Genomic DNA, 16510 nt, shown 5'->3' with positions numbered 1-16510 from the left:
AAAGGGATGCTTGGAAAGAAAGGAACGCACGGCTCTTATCTGGTTCGAATCCAGTTCGTCCCGGCCGGCCACAAAGACTACACCAAACTACACTAACTATGAGTTTATGAAAGCGCAGAAAAAATGATAACTATATATGGGAATATGAAAGCAAGAACTACTAATTGTAAAAATGACAATCGAAAGCCCCCCCCCCCCGGTAGAAAACCAGCTATCGTTTCATATATGCGCTAGGATATATATAGTATACTATCCCCCTCAATCTCAGGAGTCGCTTTCTCTATGCCCGACTTACGAGCTCTTTGCTTATTATTTATCGGGTGGGATGAAGGTCGAAATGTCTAGTTTGAATTGCTTATACTTATATAGTTTGAATCGTCTAGCTTCATACCAAGGTTGTTCTACAAAAGAACCAAGTAAGAAAGTAAGCCCGTTCAATTGAAATAGCTTCCTCGCTTCGCAGTTCGATACCCACTGAAACTATGGATATGATAGACTCGGGAGGGGTAAATGGTTACTTTATTTGGCCTGCTAAGTCTTTCTTGTTGATTCCGGAAATAAAGAGGACCTTCTTAATCCTTCGTGCTCCACACCTGCCTCACTGGACCTATCCATTCGAGCTCTCTCCTCCAATCCCAACTCGACACGGTTGGACGATGATGCCTGTTCACTTATAACGAAATCACACGTTAAGCCCGACGAATTCATCTACAATTTATGGATTTGTCGGTTTGGCAAGGCAGAACCAGGGCCCTTCCATTAAGGTTATATTATAGTTTTGATAGGAGAGATGCAGACCAAATAGGAATGCAAGAATACTCTGTAAATTGTTTATTAATCGGTTTAGTCTGTGGGAGAGAAGTCTCGATCTAGAGGATTCCCCCCCCCAGACTGACCTAGTTGTCCTTGACTTGCTTCGGAAAGAGAAGACCTAGTACTTGTTTACCTTGACCATGGCTACTTTCCCGCCGCCTTTCCTTCTATACTTTTCCTATGTGCTATCCGAGGCATCCCTTGTCAAGCTACCTATCCCTACGAAAAAGCAAGCCTACTTACTAAGTATTTTCCTCTATTGGCAAATACGCATATACTGACCTACTCACATGCATATCTTGCATAAAGCCTTCCCCTAAAAAAACAAACTAGCATGTATCTTCCTAGTCCTTGTTGCCAGCCCTACTCGACTTTACTCGACTATTTAGAAAAAGCTACTACTTGAATGCATACTTTTACTATTATTTAAAGAAAAAACAAAAACTATTTTTGAGTTTATGCCCCACCAACAGAGCAAAAGAACACTCAAATGAGGACCTAGAATATGAAAGTGCAAAATATCCTACCGAACAAAGAACGTAGGAGAAGAGGACCCACGAATCAGCTCTAGTCAGGAAAGCCAGGGCTCTGAGCTCTTATCCCTTCATGGGTAAGAGCCCTGGCTTTCCTGACTAGAGCTGATTCGTGGGTCCTGTTCTCCTATGTTCTGAGGAACGCTCTACCTCGGTGCCTTCCCTTCAACAACATCCCTCTCCATTCCGGATAAGGGAATTGAAGGACTTAAATGAGAGAATAAGGCAAGCCCAAGCATTTTCAATTCCTAATTTAAGTATACATATACCTTTCCAGGAAGCAGAGCAGAGGGAGAGGAGCCCTCGTCCATATGATGGTCGGGAATAGAGGGGGAAGCTAATTACACCCTTTGGTTCCCTAACATAGGACTGAGCATGTCTCAAGGGAGTGAGACATGCACTAACAAGGCTCATGCATAAAGGGATGCAACCTCTAAGGGTGCAGACTTTACAACAGGAAAGGAACAGATTTGGGATCTTACCCTTGTCGAGTCCGGTCGCCCAGGGCGCTTAGGCAAGGTACCTATGCCAGAGGTACCGATCTAAGCTTTCCCTATTAAAGGTAATTCCTCCTAACATCGGAAACTCTATTTATTTGGGATCGGTCTTCCTCGTTCGTTCCCTCAAGTGTTCGGTCACTCCTCGTCGACCTTGTTCTTAATGGTATTGCTAGGTTTTTAAAAACTACCTTGAATAAGACCAACATTATGAACTACTACTCGCTGAAGTACTTCGCTTTCAAGTAGATGGACTTGATTTGATCACATGAGGGATCAAAGGGAAAAGGCTTGTTCACTCCAAAAAGGAGGCCTATTTGGCCGATTTGCGAGACCTGACGTATGATCCTTCACAATCAGGCTCCAAGTCCTTGTTGGACTCCTTTTTTAATACCAAACAAGGGCTCTGCCTAATGCATTCAGAATCGAACATTAGCATTCCGGGCAAGGAATAGAACTGCTTTGCTATTAAATGGAAGTCCTCCCAAGGGTCGGACACTCTTTCTTTATTTACCAAACTAGCAACAAGGAGCTTTTCCAAGTAGATTTCCCTGTTCAGAGAAGGGCTGGAAACAGTGGGTTTTCCCGAGCGACCGATCCTATCTGTGGTCGAACAGCTTGATTTCATCAAATTAAGGAAGCCAAAAAAAAGCAAAACCGAAGGAGAGACTTGTTTTATGAGCAAGAACGAGGGAGGCCCCTTCGAGACCCTACCTATCGAAGCCTTGTTTTAACAAGGGAAATATTAGGTACCACAAGGCCTCTTTTACTAAACGAATCCGCCTGAAAACGCGTTCCATAAAAAACTAAGTAGGACCCTATTGAAAGTGCAAGGAACTGGAACCGATAAAAAAGATAGGCACTTTTCCTATCTTTTCGCGTTAAGGCGCAGCAGTCAGGTAACAAACTGGAACTGGAAACCGGCTAACGTTACTTTTCCTTTTCAGCTTCGGAGTTGCAAACCGGCAGACCTTACTTTCTGAAAAAGAAAGAAGTATGGAAACTGATCCTATTTCAGATCTAGAATTGCATTCAAACTTAGGCCGTTTTGAATTGACATAGCTTGACCAGTGAACTCTCAGCGCGTACGACAGTTGCTTCGACAAACATTCGATAAACTAGCTTTCGAAGTGCCACGATCCTATCGAGTAAAATCATCCCCCGGGGATAACGACCAGTGCAAGGCTACCCGCCTTACCACACTTTCCTTGAATGTAAGTTGCTCAGTCAACCAGGAAGATCATGGCAGCTAGACTAATTTGAGATTAGATCAGTGTCATCTGTAGCTCCTTGGTAATGAACTGAAAAAGAGACTGCTCACCGCTGAGAACAAGACGGCACAGGTTGTGGTTCTTCTCCAGTGTAGGCTAGCTGCTGGAACCCACCGAGTTCAAATCCGAGTTAGGAAATTAGACTCTGCGATATCGACCGACGCGACGCTATCGTGATAAGCATAGCCTCCGCCCTGCAGAGTGCTATATCAATGGTTCACCAGGCTCAATTCATTAATGGCTTAGGGCCGGTCTTCAGTAAGTCAATCACCATCGGGTGGAGGGGAAAGCCCTACGTCAAGGTCAATGGATTCACCTACCCCAGTCTCAGAACTTTCTAGACTTTCTTACCTGTGTTCTTCTCAACTAAGAGAAGGGCGTGCATCTACAGCAGTGGTATTATCTTCCTTTTTCTTTTTGCATCTTTGAATCCTGGTGTGTTGGTTAGTACGAAGCCTCTTGGCTAGTATAGAGTTGTGGTTTGATATAGCTACTAGAGAACCTGGAGGCACTCTCTAAAAATAAGTATTCTTCATATGACATGTCAATAGACAACTCCTGGTATGCTCATTTCATTCCTCTTGGACCTAGATCTTCACTTTCAAAAGTGCAGAATTGATGTATCAAAGGCATTTCAAAGGAACAGAGGGTCCATCTTTGAAGTGAGAGACAATTGGTTTCAACTGTGTCGTAGGGGTTGTATTCTTAGACCTGCCAGACGGGAGGAACCACCGTCCTGGGTATTGAGCATGTGAATCATGTTATTTTGTAGGAATAGAGATTCTAAGCCATCATATCTTGTTCACCCTTGGCCATGTCTCCTTCCGAGAATGAGTTGGTTTGGGAAGATCATTAGGTTACTGAGATCGAAGTAGTGAGGCTGCTTGAGTGCCATCGAAACCCATTTGAAATTGCAATGACATATTGAAGTAGTAGTTCATTCAGCACCCGATTAGGTACCTGGAAATAGTTCCTTAGCTCTTTTCTAGTTCGTTAATGACCTCAGCGGTTGAAATGGAATTGGATCCCGGCTTGTTAGTTAATAGAATCTAAATGAGATTGAATGGAAATGTTGGTAAACCGAGGGGTGCATCATACTTTTGAATAGATGTTGGGGTTCCTAAACCATAAGGATACTCTTTTCATAGAACAAGGCCCGCCAATCGATCTCCTAGGCTATAATCCAAGGGATAGCTTAACATGCATCTCCTAGATGGAAGTGTGCTACAATAACTTTGAGCTCCTGTAGTCTTTGGTCCTTGATCTGAAGAGGTAGGCATCTATGATAAAGAAGCCAAGGGATGAAGTGATTGTGGTTGGCATGCCACATGGAAACTAGATAGGTGGAAGCTATTTTAGACGACCTTGCGGGTCATCCTAACATTGAAATGAAGCTATTCGAGCAGACAGTGAATAAAGCTATGAATGGGGGTAGCTTTACGAGGCATAATGCCGGTGTGCACTTTTTTTTCTTAAACTATGGTTGATCCTTTGTAAATCAGAGGTCAACATTTCTTTGCAATGAACGTTTATTAGGTCTGGAAAACCTTGTTAGGTGCACTCGTAGGTGAGCTCAAAGCGAGGATTCATGCATTCTTTCTTCTCAAGAAGACGGAATGATTGCTCGGTATGATATAGATTCTTAGCCAGGGGTTTGGTAGCTTATACCCCCTAGTTTGCAATGTAGAGCAGAAATGGTTGAAACGGCTCCCATTGTGTGTGGGAATTCTTTCAAATGTGCATGTCCTGGCGACTGATAGGATGCCCCTGCGAGTGCTATTCCATGTGCTGGAAAACCTCTTTGGCACATCTTTCGCGATCTAGTTAACAGCACTTTAGTGACTCATGTCTTCCAGGGCTTAAACCTGCTTATTATACTAGAAACAATGGAATACCTAAAGTTGGATATAGGTGAGGTGGGACTTAAGAATGCCTTGTCTGGAACATCTCTTCAAAGCAAGAATTAGCGTATAGAAAGGAAGCAGCATTTCCTTTCAGCTGCTTTTAAAAAGTCCCCGGGGATATAGCCCACTTCTCATTTCTCAACACCAGCTTCTCTTCTCTTTTATTAAGTATAAGAGGGATAGGTACTTATTCCTGGCTGGCGGTATCATTACCGCTCCCATCCTCAACTCCAATCTCTGAACTATTTATAGGTAAGTAAAATCTCGCCATGCCATGGGGCGATTTCTTTTTTCATTCAACCTTTTAAATATATCTGTTATTAATAAAAACACTCCATAGAGAAGTGATAACCTTTGCACAAGTGAAAGAAGCCCACATACCCACTCCCCTTTCCCTCCAACCAGAAGTAATAAAACCAAAGCTACCTGGCGTGGAGGCCTGGAATTCACTATTGGATTAATGAATCCTACACTACGATCAATAAAAAATAAAAATAAAAAGGTAAACATCTTATTTGTTCTTTATTCTCACATTTCTTTTTTCATATTGGGGATTGGGAAGATTTATGGGAAGAGTTTGCTTACTTGATCTATAATTAGCATCGAGAGCTGGCTATTGGGGTTATCCAGCTCCTGGGGCTTTTTCCATCTTTTGATTTTTTTCCAGTCATTGACTGAGATAGATAGCATCAAGATCCCATTCTAAGATGGAACGGGTGCAGTCAGTTTGGTCCTTAGTGGACCCCGGAAGCTGCAGATGGAAAACGTGGGCCTTCTCCACTACCTGGGAAGCCAGCGTATCCACTTCGCCCCTTATCTTATTGATAGATTTCTTCGTGGCACGGAGAATTCTTTCATCTAGATCGCCAGTCATCCAATCCGAGGGATCCGCTGCTGTAGTCGTCGAACAGGAAAAAAGTAAGGTAATAATAACTAATCCTACTGCAAAGGCCCCACCCGGAATGAAGGTATTTGCTATGGCCTTCGCAACCCAAACAAGAAACGATTTGAGTAGTAAGCGGCATCCCCTCTGAGTTGTGAGTAAGCGGAACCATTCTTTTTTTGTTCTTCTCCAGATTCTGGCCGGAGGGCTTTGTACCAACCATTCTAGTGTGGTTGGATTCTGTTCAATAGCCCAAGGACTTTCCGCACATTTTTGGTTCTTTCCACTGCTTGAAGTGATCGCGACAACTACGAAGAAACAATGAATCCCAACTACAGATATATAAGAACCGAAACTGCTCAGAGCATTCCATCTGGCGTAAGCATCTGGATAATCTGGAATGCGACGTGGCATACCCGAAAGCCCTAAGAAATGCATGGGAAAGAAGGTTAGATTAACCCCGAAAAAGTGATCCAAAAATGGATTTGGCCTAAAGTTTCAGGATATGTCCGACCAAAGATTTTACCCACCCAATAGTAAAATCCAGCAAATAAAGCAAAAACGGCTCCCATAGAAAGTACATAATGGAAATGTGCAACCACATAATAAGTATCATGTAGAGCAATGTCTAGCCCAGAGTTTGCTAGAACTATTCCAGTGAGCCCTCCTATGGTGAACAAAAAGATGAACCCTACATCAAATAACATGGGTGTTTTGTATTGTATCGAACCTCCCCACATGGTAGCGATCCAACTAAAGATTTTGATTCCTGTGGGCACAACTATGATCATGGTAGCTGCGGTGAAGTAGGCACGTGTATCAACGTCTAAGCCCACAGTAAACATATGATGAGCCCAAACTAGAAATCCAAGAACACTTATACTTATCATGGCATCAACCATGCCTAGATACCCGAAGACCGGTTTTCTTGAAAAGGTCGATATGATATGACTAATAATACGAAATCCAGGCAGAATGAGAATATACACCTGGATGACCGAAGAACCAAAAGAGATGCTGGTATAATATTGGGTCTCCCACTCCTAAGGATCAAAAAAGGTTGTATTAAAGTTTCGGTCGGTTAATAACATTGTAATTGCCCCCGCCAGTACCGGAAGTGATAATAAAAGTAGGAATGCTGTCACTAGAACGGACCACACAAAAAGTGGTAATCTATGCATAGTCATTCTAGGTCCACGCATGTTGAAGATAGTTGTTATAAAATTGATAGAACCTAAAATTGATGAAATACCTGATAGATGAAGACTAAAAATTGCTAAATCAACTGCTCCTCCAGAATGGCTGGTAATACCACTTAAGGGCGGATAGACTGTCCACCTAGTGCCGCTGCCCACTTCTACTAAGTCTGAGCTTAATAGGAGCAAGAGACTTGGTGGCAACAACCAGAATGATATATTATTTAATCGTGGAAATGCCATGTCAGGTGCACCTATCAGAATCGGAACAAACCAATTACCAAATCCACCTATCATCGCCGGCATAACCATAAAAAAGATCATTAAAAAAGCGTGAGCCATTATTAAAACATTATAAAGTTGATGATTCCCACCAAGAATTTGATCGCCGGGTCGGGCTAATTCCATACGAATCAGTACGGAGAAGCATGTGCCCATCACTCCTGCAATGGCACCGAAGATGAAATAGAGAGTCCCAATATCCTTGTGGTTAGTAGAGAAGAGCCATCGAACCATATTTGTCATTTTTAATTTTAGAAATGAAAACTTTCCTTATCAAAGAGGGGCCGGGGGGCTGGAAGAGAAAAGAATCAGAATTACTGAGCTACCCTGCTATTTTTTTCTTCTAATTCCCTTCTAAGATCCTCCGACTTAAACAAGTTGAGAGCATGCTTGTGCTCAGATCTTTCGAGACTTGCCTTGCTCTTGGGGATTTCTTCCCACCGAATCCTCTGTTCCACTTTCAGGTACCTCCTTGCGAAGCTTTCTGCCTCAAGGAGATCCCGGTTGTGGGAAACAACATTTCGAATGAAAACGGATCCTCCCTCATTCTCCCGCAGATCTTGATAAGACGCTTGGAGAATAGTGAAAGAATCAGTTGCGTGAATACGGTCCAGATAGGAACGAAGCGCTTCATCGACCAAGTAGGGCTCGATCGGTAGATAAGGCCCTACTCTTTGATAAAGTGCCACACACTCCTGAATGACATCTTGTCGCATAGAAGAGAGATTTTCTTCCGTTAGGAAGAGCTTAAGCCGCCCAGGTATGTCTTCCAGGGGGGTATTGTGATTAAGCTCGTTCTGAATGAACGTAACCCATCCCGGATCCTGCTCGTAAAGACTCAGATAGAAGTTTAGCCCTGCTAAATGAGCTAGACCTGGGGGTCTTGAATCTCCGGCGGGAGAGTGATCAGAAAGGAGGTCTTAATCGATAGCAATCCAAATCTATTACTATCATCACAGAAGTAGTTTGCTTCTAACGAAACTACTTTGTTCAATAATCAGATGAAGTGGCATTTACATCAATAAAGTCATATTAAGGTAAATAATTATACAGCAAAATAATCATATCTTCGTTCAAGAAATAAAGATATTCATTATTTCTGACTAAACCTGAACTTTGCAGAGCTAATCCTGAAGAAATAGCGTGCCTTAAATATATTATAATTGGAACTCTACAAATCGTCACAGAAGGAGGACTTTCACAGAAAAACAAAAGCTGTATGCCAAAAAGAGCCAATGTGAATTTAGGTTCAAAAGGATCAATAGCACATGACGAAGTTCAAGTGTCTTCTCTTCAAGAGAATAGAGCATAATTGTAGGATTATATGGATATCAGTGCTTTTATTCAATTCCCGAGGCACTCTTCTATGATTGAGGAGATTCCCGAGGCAGTCTTAGTGCTATCGTCAGGGTCACCAGCCTACTGTACCCCTTATTCTGGCTTAGCCTTGCTTAAACAGAAGAGGCTTGGTTAGCATCCTTTCTATCAGGTGCTATTCTTTGCTACCAACAATTCTTTAAGTACGCGGTGAAGTAAATAATAGTGCACTCGCTGACAGTAGAACCCCTAAGAAATCTCACAGTATAGGCCGATATCTTTCTGCAATGTCATTTACGGGTGGTTAGGCAAATAAACACAAAGGAATTGATCGATTCTCTTGGTTGATGTGCTTTCTTCCAAACCCTTGACTGGAAGATAGTCAATACTGCCTTGCTATTTGTAGAATTCCTCCCCTGGGTCGGAGAATATATTACTTTGTTTACCGACATGTAGGTGGAATAAGACCAACATTATGAACTACTCATCACTGAATGTTACGTACTGCCATTCCAACTAGACAACTAGCTATTAACTATTAAGGGGAATTCCTCCCAAAGGTCGGAAACTCTATTTATTTATGGGACTGAACTTATTGATACAGTCAGATTTAGGAAAAAGTGCATGCATGTTTCACATACCCACTCGCTGAAAAGAGGTCGGGTCAGCAAAAACACAGGACCCAGAAATTGCATATAGCAGCGATCGAGACCACCCGCTAGGAATCTCGGCAACCCACATTTGAGGAAACCGCTACTTCAAGATAGGTTGGTATTGATTGAAGGCATGTGTCAGAAGTTAGCCATCACCCACAAAGCTGTTCGCACTCCAGAACAATCAAGAACCAACAATGCACATGAAGAGGCGATCTTCCTATCCTAGCACGATACTGGGATCTGATAAGCGTAATTTGGAGCGGCTGCAAAGGTTGCAATACTACTTGGCCTAGAGGGGACTAGGATAAACTGTTCCAAGTACCAAAAGCCCTAAGGCTGCAAACGATTACCCATAACGATCGATATAGATTTGGCTCGAGGTGCTACTGAACCCTGAATCCAAAGATTGATCACCTAACCAATTCAAGGTCACAAGATAAGAAAGGATGGTGCTCCTCTAATCCTGTATTTGAGTGACTGTTACGCAACATTGGTGATCAGTTAATGGCAAACGAAAAGCTATTCAGGTAGACAATAGTCTGGCTCGAGTGGCTAGGTATGTCCTAGTCACGCCCTACCTAGGGTTGAGGAACACGTGTTTGTCCAATTTCGACAAAACTAAGAGGATGTTACGATCCCGCTATAAAAAGAATTTGAATGCCCCGTCCACGTGCAGGCCTATCGAGCTATAAGTGAGGGATCTTATTTAAAGGAGGGACGACGAAAAGTCATGTCTCAGAACAGAAGGGGTAGAAAAATGTGGGGAACCGAGAACCACCTGCTCTCTAAGAAACCCATGGAAAGTCAAGAAGTGAACGGATGCAAAACCGCTTTACTAAAGAAAGTGGGTTCCCTAAGAGGGGAGAGAAAAAGGCAGGCGACAAGAAGGCGGTCGCAGGCAGTAAGTAGATGGACGACTCTTCGACAGGAGGTAGTAAAATTGCCAAACCTAAGAAGACCATTTCTTTGCTGTCGCTCTAGCCCTACCGGGAGGGGGCTTAGCCGGGTCCAACAAACCTTATGAGTGGGTCCCACGCACTCAGGCAAAGAGCAACCGACGAAACGTAAGATGGCTCCATACCGGGTGGTAAAACACAAATGGTATGGGAAACTATTCAGTTGCCACTGGAACCAAAAACCAGTGGTTAAGTGGATCAATCCAAAAGGATTGAATCAACTTATTTATTCTCAATAGCTCAGCTCGAGGGGAAGACCCTCGAAGTATGAGGGAAAAGACCAATTGATAAAGCGCACAATGCTAAACTCAAAAATTGGTTGGTACTTTTCTAGGAAAAGAACTACTCATCCCTCTAAAGCCGAAGGAAAGACAGCGGACTAACGCGTCAACCTTTCCAGAAGCCCAGGAGATAAGGAGTTAGCTCTATGCATTCCTCTATTGAAGGTAAAGAAACTGAACAGTTTTTCATACCACCCGGAAGGTGAATCAAAGTGAGGAGGCCCTCGGGGGGGGGGGGCTTACTTAGATTGTTAGGTATAGTAATATAGGCATGAGGCAGGCCCTACCCAATGAGCGACCTCGTAGCAAGCATACAACCAAAGGAGACCCTGGCTACAAGAAGGCCCTATTCCAAAGGTGGGAAACCAGGTAATACAGCATGGCATCAGTGTGGTCAAGCCGGTAATCGAACAGATTCGGGATCTTACCCTTGTCGAGTCCGGTCGCCCAGGGCGCTTTATCCAAGGAATGCAGGCAAGGCACTACTCCGCTTTCACAACAGAACTGCTTGACTAGTTGAAACTGACGTATGCAGATGTGATATTACTAGTCTGGATTTGAGATGACATACTTGAGTCGAGTATACTCGGCTGGTTAGGCAAATAAACACAAAGGAATTGATCGATTCTCTTGGTTGATGTGCTTTCTTCCAAACCCTTGACTGGAAGATAGTCAATACTGCCTTGCTATTTGTAGAATTCCTCCCCTGGGTCGGAGAATATATTACTTTCTTTACCGACATGCAGGTGGAATAAGACCTTCTAAGCTGGCTATAACCATCCTTATTGACCAGAAAGGAATTGAGAAAGGGGATTGTATCACTACTAGGGAAAAGCCTATACACAGAATCTTAGCAGCAGCGCGGCTCAAAAAGGAGCGCTGCTGCTAATTAGTAGTAGCGCGTGTGCGGGAAACTCGCTGCTGATAAGTTTTTAGCAGTAGCGCGCTCTGTGTAAACCGCGCAGCTACAAATATCGACCGACGGTGTTCACCTAACTCCATTTAGCAGTAGCGCCGTGGCCCGAACCGCGCTACTGCTACGGATGTAGTAGTAGCGCGCTTTTACTGAGATCGCTGCTGATAAATTTCAAATTGGCACACTTTTTTGTCACTGTTAGCAGTAGCGCCGTGTCCCAAAGCGCGCTGCTGCTAATTCCTTATCAGTAGCGTGTTTCTGCTCCCGCGCTACTGCTAACCCGCACCAACCCACCACCTTTCCCCACCCATGCCACCCCTCCCCCTCCTCTCTTCCCTTCCCCCTACCTCCCCCACATGCTCCCACTCTCACTCTTCTTCTTCCTCAATACTTCTCCCCCACTACTCTTTCTCTTCTATCCACCTTTCTCTCTCTTCATTACTCCTACCTAACTACACCACCTCCATTAATGCATCTCCTTTCTCTTTTTCCTTTCCCCTCCACTGGTTGAAGTTGTCTCCTCCCAAATTAGGTAGCTAGGTAGATGTAGGATTTAGTTAAGTGACCTATTTGCCGCCTAACTAGATCTATCTTTGTCAAGAAGAGCTTTGTGCACTTTTGATCTCCCTACAAAACATCATCTCCACCGTGTGCTCGATCTCGATCGAGATAGAGGTGATGAAAATTTCATGCTTTTGCAAAATGGAAATATGTTTATGTGTGTGTGATATGTTTGTGGAAATTGTGTGTGGCACGCCAAATTGTGCTTTTGAGTTGCCTATGTTTTGCCGAAATGTCAATTTATTTCCGTTTCGGCGAATTCCGGGCAAACTCTAGATCCATATATGTCCTATTTTTAGGGAAGGTCATGCCAAATTTTTGTATGACTTTGGTGCATGCATGCATTTTTATAATCAATTTGTTTATTATTACCGTGCAGAGTTGACGATGGTCAGTGGAACGATGGTGGACATGTGGTTGCGGTCGGCAGTGCAGGACATGAAAGAAAATAACCGGACAGAGGTTTTATGTCCATGTCGAAAATGCAAAGGAATAGTTTGGCTCGACCCCCATGACGATGGTCGTGTCGAAGCACACCTGCTCATGACTAGTTTCATGGATGGCTATACTCGGTGGATAATTGAAGATGAGGATGACGATGTTGAGGATGCCGACGGGGCAGGCAATGATGACACGGGGCAAGACGAAGAGATGATCGATAATGGCAGCGGGGAAGAGGCCGGACATGGCGGCGGAGAAGGGGCCGGACATGGTGGAGGAGAAGGGGCCGGACATGGCGGTGGAGAGAACGACATGGACTCCACGTAGTAGAGTCTGTCGGTACTAAGTTCAATCATGTAGGACCCTCATGTTCAAGCATTGCTTCGCAAGGAGACGAGTACTGAGAGAGCTGCTTCTAGAGAGGAGGCTGAGCTGGAGCAACTGGTGGTAGACTCGAACACTCCATTGTATGATGGTTGCAATCCTGAGGTGACCCGCTTGAGTTTCATGCTCCAACTCCTGAAGACGAAGGCTAAAAACAAATGGACCGACACTAGCCTCGATGAGCATCTCAAGTACCTAAAGGATGTTCTTCCCGCGGGTAATCTATGTCCTACTAGTGTTGATGAGGCCAAGAAGATCGTGTGCCCTCTTGATCTGCCACACGTTAGATACCATGCATGCATCAACGATTGCATAATTTATTGGAAGGAGCACGCGGAAAAAACAAGCTGTCCGGTGTGCAATGCTTCTCGATACAAAAAGGCCGGGAAGAAATGTCCCCAGAAAGTTGTATGGTACTTACCGATCACTCCTCGTCTCCAGAGGTATTTTGTAGATCCCAAGGAAGCAAAGCTAATGCGCTAGCATGCAGAGAGGAAGAAGCCCGACGATGGAGATGATCCGAAGCCGAGACACGTGAAGGATCGAAGCCAGTGGAGAGCGTTGAACAGCTTCTATCGGTATTTTGAATGTGATGCAAGGAACATTGTGCTCGGCGCGTGTACTGATGGCATGAATCCGTTTGGCAACCAGAACACCAACCATAGCACATGGCCAACCTCCCCCCCTAGTTGTGCATGAAGTCGAAGTACATTCACATGAGCATGCTTATTCAAGGGCCGAAACAACTAGGAAATAATATTAATTTGTATCTGGGGCTTCTTCAAGAGGAGTTAGACACGTTATGGAAAACACCGGCCAAGACATGGGACGCCAGCAAAGGTGAGTATTCCAACATGACAGCCGCGCTGATCACGACAGTGCAGGACTATCTCGGTTACGGATATGTGGCAGGCCAGGTGTGCCATGGATATTGCGGATGCACGCGGTGCATGGATGATACGACATCTCAGCAGCTAACGTCAAGGAAAGATGGCGGGTCTGGGAAAATCATGTACATGGGGCATTGAAGATGGCTTGAACAGGACGACCCGTGGAGAAAACGTGGAGATCTATTCAATGGTCACGCTGAGCATTGAGGACCTCCATGTAAGCGGAGCGGTGCCGAAATCGATGAGCTGTTGAAAAACTGGAAGGAGTGCCCCGCGCCAGGAAAGACGATGAGAAAGGCGCCGGATCCGCTGCTGAAGGTATGGAAGACGAGGTCTGTGTTCTGGGACTTGGAGTACTGGCACAAACTCGATACACCTCATTGCCTTGATCAAATGCATATCTGTAAGAATGTCCTTGAGAGCTTGCTCGCAACACTGATGAACATGCCGGATAAGACCAAGGATGGGCCGAAGGCAAGAAAAGACTTGCAAGATTTGAAAATCAGGGAAGATCTGCACATGCCGCCCCGTAAAATATCAGACGAGACAGAGACGGAGACAGACGCACAGGAGAAGAAGGGCAAGAAAATAAAGAAAGAGGATTATTGCCCCCCTTCTTGCTTCACCTTAAGTCAGGCTGAGATTAATGCCTTCTTTAAGCGCCTTACCGGAGTCAAAAGTTAGTTCCGGTTACTATGGAAAGATAAGCAGATATCTAGACACGGACAAGAAAAGGTTCAGCGGGATGAAGTCTCATGACTGTCATGTGATGATGACGCAGATACTACCTGTTGCCCTTAGAGGGATAATGGACAAGCACGTCCGTGACACGCTTATTGGTCTCTGCAACTTTTTCGATGTCATCTCTCGAAAGTCGATCAGTGTGAAGCGGCTCCAAAGGCTATAGGAAGAGATCGTTGTGATACTGAATGAGCTTGAGATGTACTTCCCGCCCGCGTTCTTTGATGTGATGGTGCATCTATGTGTCCATATTGTGGATGACATAATAGACCTGGGGCCGTCATTCCTGCACAACATGATGCTGTTTGAGAGGATGAATGGGATCATCAAAGGATTCGTTCGTAACATGTCCCGTCCGGATGGAAGCATCGTCCAGGGCTTTTTAGCACAAGAGTGCATCTCTTTCTGTGAGAATTTTCTATATGGCGCAGGCCAGCCGCCTGGTGTTAGTGTTGGTTTGCCCATTAACAAGCACGATGGGAGGCTCGAAGGAGATGGTCACTGCAACGGTCGCAGGGAACTGCACGTGGCATACTCAGATCGATGCAGCGACTTTGACAGAGCAAACTTGGTAGTGCTACAACACCTAGACAAGGTAGATCCTTTCGTGGCACTGCACAAAGAAATTATCGCAAAGAAGTATCGTGCCCGGGGGTATGCAGGACGGATGCCGAAGTTACTAGAGAGCGCAACTCCACTTTCCTGCATTGGTTCAAAGAGCATATTATTGCTAATCTTCCAGAAGAGGGCTCTAAGGACGGATTGCTCATATACACCTTAGCACATGGCCCCTCGCCCAACCTCGTAACCTATCAGGCATATGATATCAACGGATACACATTCTACACGGAGGCCAAAGATATGGACAGTGATGATCAGAACTCAGGGGTGACGATGGAATGCATGACCGGCAGCGACAACGGCGCAACTGAACGATTTTATGGAAGGAATGAAGAGATCTGGGAGCTTGACTACTCTGGACTACACAACACGACGATCTTCCATGTCAGATGGGCTAAGAATGTCAAAAGAGAAAGTCATATTTTCAGTACCATGACTATACCCGACGCCAAGAGCGCTACCGTGAATGCTATCGCAAAAAACGAGCCATGGGTACACGCTAAGCACGTGACACAATGCTTCTTCATAACTGACCCGCGCAATCCCAGCCGTGTTGTCCTGAGGAGAGGCAAAAGGAACATCATTGGAATGGATGGAGTCGCCAACGAGGAAGACTATGATCAGTACGGCAACCCAATGAGGGAAGATGACGATGATGATGAAGTATACGTCAAAAGAAGAATCAATACTACATTACCTAAGAAAACTCGTACTCCATGGAAAAGGCAAAGTCACAATGAGGGGCTCAATTATTCTTCGACGAACAAGAAGGGAAAGAAGCTGACTCAAAAACGAAAACATCAGCACTGAGGAAACTTATGTTATCGGTCAAATGATGTAATATATATATGTTCCTATTTTGTATACACACTTAGCCATTATTATGCATGGGTCCAATGATGTGTAATATATATGTTCCTATTTTGCATACATATTTAACCGTCAAATGATGTAATATATATCGCCCTCCCTTCGTTCACTGCCCTCGGGAAATAAAAGTGGGATAAAATAAAGGAAAAGAAAAAGGAAAACTGGCAGTAGCGAAGGTAGTAGCAGCGCGTTTTGCCTAAACCGCTACAGATACTGAAGTTAGTAGAAGCTAATTTCTTATAAAGCGCTACAGCTACTGAAGGTAGTAGCAGCGCGTTTTGTCCAAATGCGCTACTGCTACGTCCACTTAACCCAAAATTCTCACCCGCCCTGCTTCATCCCGCCTTTTCCCCCCCAAATCCCCACTCTCCCCCGTCGCACCGCCGCGCCCGACCCGTCCCCGACGCTCGCCCCCGACTCCGGCGCCGGCGCTAGCCCCCGACCCCGGCGCTCGCCCCCGACCCGGCCCTCGCCCCCGACCCCGACCCCGGCGCTCG

General features: G+C 44.8%; 1 pseudogene; it reads right to left on the bottom strand.

The window, feature by feature from the left end:
* Positions 1 to 6260: 6260 nt before the first annotated feature.
* On the bottom strand, positions 6261 to 8990 carry LOC119360894 (annotated as a pseudogene).
* Positions 8991 to 16510: the final 7520 nt, after the last annotated feature.

Source organism: Triticum dicoccoides, chromosome 2B (assembly GCF_002162155.2).
Source record: "Triticum dicoccoides isolate Atlit2015 ecotype Zavitan chromosome 2B, WEW_v2.0, whole genome shotgun sequence".
NCBI lineage: Eukaryota > Viridiplantae > Streptophyta > Magnoliopsida > Poales > Poaceae > Triticum > Triticum dicoccoides.
Note: the sequence above shows the minus strand (reverse complement) of the source record. Positions and strands in the feature narration are given on the sequence as shown.